Source organism: Ceratotherium simum, chromosome 34 (genome assembly GCF_057802395.1).
Source record: "Ceratotherium simum simum isolate JZ-2026a chromosome 34, ASM5780239v1, whole genome shotgun sequence".
NCBI lineage: Eukaryota > Metazoa > Chordata > Mammalia > Perissodactyla > Rhinocerotidae > Ceratotherium > Ceratotherium simum.
Genome location: NC_141933.1, coordinates 28261093 through 28262943, shown reverse-complemented (window position 1 = coordinate 28262943; position 1851 = coordinate 28261093).

The window sequence follows — 1851 nt, the reverse complement described above, 5'->3', positions numbered from 1 at the left end:
ATTATTCTATTATAAATATAAGGATACTTAGGATGAAAGAGATTAAATATCCTGTCAAAGGTCACACAAGTACTCATAGTTAAAGTAGGGTTTGTACTTGTCTCTCTAATTCAGCAGCCCGTGTATCTAGTAAAGTCACCCATTCACAAATCAAGAAGCAGAGAATATGCAGATAAAAAAAAATCTCCATAAAAACATCCTCCAAATTTTGACGACTGAAATTATATGAATATATAACTATTTGCAACAGTGAACAGTGTTATACCATGGAATTGACAACTCACTTATGTTTCAGCCAAATGTGCAAATTGTGTGAGAAGGACTAACAGGTTGTGTATGTGTATGTAGGAAGTTTATAATTTGATGTCTTTTGTGTTTATAAAATGTTTTTAAATTTATACAGATTACAAAACCTACATTTGTTCATGACATTCTACAACATGATTCCCTTTAATAACGAATGTTCTGTTTTCTTCAAAATATTTTGTTCAATCAATTGCTAGAATACTTAGCGCATTCCTAGCCACATTTGTATCCAGACTGTTTGGGGATTCTGTCTGAGTCTTATCTTGGAAAGCCCCAAAACTATGTAGCTTAAAGTCTTGTTTGTATCTAAATGTGTCAGTGTGATTGTATAAATTGTGTCAATTTTCTTCAATGGCTTCTCAATTTATGTTTTAAATATGAAATTATTTCTTTTATTTTTTTTCCCTTTTTCTCCCCAAAGCCCCAGTAGATAGTTGTATGTCATAGTTGCACATCCTTCTGGTTGCTGTGTGTGGGATGCTGCCTCAGCATGGCCGGAGAAGCGGTGTGTCAGTGTGCACCCGGGATCTGAACCCGGGCTGCCAGTAGCGGAGTGCACGCACTCAACTGTGAAGCCACGGGGCCGGCCCCTTGAAATTATTTCTATCGTCCATGAATCATGCATAATCCTGGCTGTCTCTTTGGTATGGACTTGTGTAAGCCTCAAAATTCATAAATTAGAGCCCTAACCTCCGATGGCACTATATTTGGAGATAGGGCTTTTAAAGAGGTAATTAAGGTTAAATAAGGTCATAGGGGTCGGACTCTAACCTTATAAGACTGGTATCATTGTAAGAAGAGGAAGAGACACCAGAGATCTCTCTCTCCATGTAGGCACAGAGGAAAGAGCACGTGAGGACGCAGCGAGAACGTGGCCATCTTCAAAGCGGGAAGAGAGGTCTCACCAGACACCAATCCTGTGGGTACCTTGATCCTAGCACTTTGAACTTCCAGAATCGTGAGAAAGTGAATTTCTGTTGCTTAAGCCACCTAGTCTGTGATATTTTTTTGCAGCCGTCCAAACAGACTAAGATATCCCCAATCTTATGTTGGGTGATACTCCTGCCTGATCCTGGGGTACTAGCCACGCGGGGTTCCCCTTAATTCTCCAAAAACACCAAACTTTTCCCGCCTCACTTGAGTTTTATTATTTCTCTGACTCTAAAACTATGACTCCTCCAGTCTTTATTTTACCCCATCTTCCTTCATATTTCATTTTAATGGCACAGTTTCAGAGAGAGTTCCTAATCTATCATATAAACATAGTTTCCAAAGTAATCTTTCACAGCACACAGGTCTTTCTGAAATAACACATATCAAAATTTGTAATTATGAACTTATATCTATCTACTTTATTGTGAGTTTCTCTTTCTTCTTCTATACTACAGGCTACATGGGGCCAGTTCTCCTCTGTATGCATGTATTCTCTGTATTTCTATACAGTGTTTATCACAAGCTCATGATTAACACTATTTGTTGAATGAAAGAATAACTGAATACATGAGTGAATGAATGATTCAATGAAACGCTCAGGAAATTAAGAAT